Source organism: Buceros rhinoceros, unplaced genomic scaffold (assembly GCF_000710305.1).
Source record: "Buceros rhinoceros silvestris isolate BGI_N320 unplaced genomic scaffold, ASM71030v1 scaffold29681, whole genome shotgun sequence".
In the NCBI taxonomy this organism is placed as follows: Eukaryota; Metazoa; Chordata; class Aves; order Bucerotiformes; family Bucerotidae; genus Buceros; species Buceros rhinoceros.
Genome location: NW_010392957.1, coordinates 5,557 through 5,858, shown reverse-complemented (window position 1 = coordinate 5,858; position 302 = coordinate 5,557). Strand labels below are relative to the sequence as shown.

General features: G+C 66.9%; 1 protein-coding gene across 1 annotated transcript in view; it reads right to left on the bottom strand.

The window, feature by feature from the left end:
* The window catches only part of TNFRSF6B (tumor necrosis factor receptor superfamily, member 6b, decoy), a gene marked incomplete at its 5' end in the record, with an annotated part of 6,020 nt that overhangs the window by 594 nt on the left and 5,124 nt on the right, over positions 1-302 (bottom strand). The gene's annotated exons all lie outside the window — the stretch shown is intronic.

Genomic DNA, 302 nt, shown 5'->3' with positions numbered 1-302 from the left:
CCTCGGACCCCCCTGCTCGGGGTGCAGATGTCCCTGCCCCCTGCAGGGGGTTGGACTGGGGGAGTTCTGAAGGTCCCTTCCAACCCGTTCTATGATCATATGCCATTGTCCTCACCTGGGCACTGCTCTCCAGCTCGGCCCAGTGAGCCCTGCGAGGAAACCTGCCTCCCACAGCCCATCTTCCAGGTTCGGGACGGTACATCCACGGCCACGAGCTGGGCGCCCCCTGCCCAGCTCTGCCCACCCACAGGGGTGCCCAGGCCACTGCGAAGCCCTGCCTGGGGATGCGGCAGCAGCTGCCT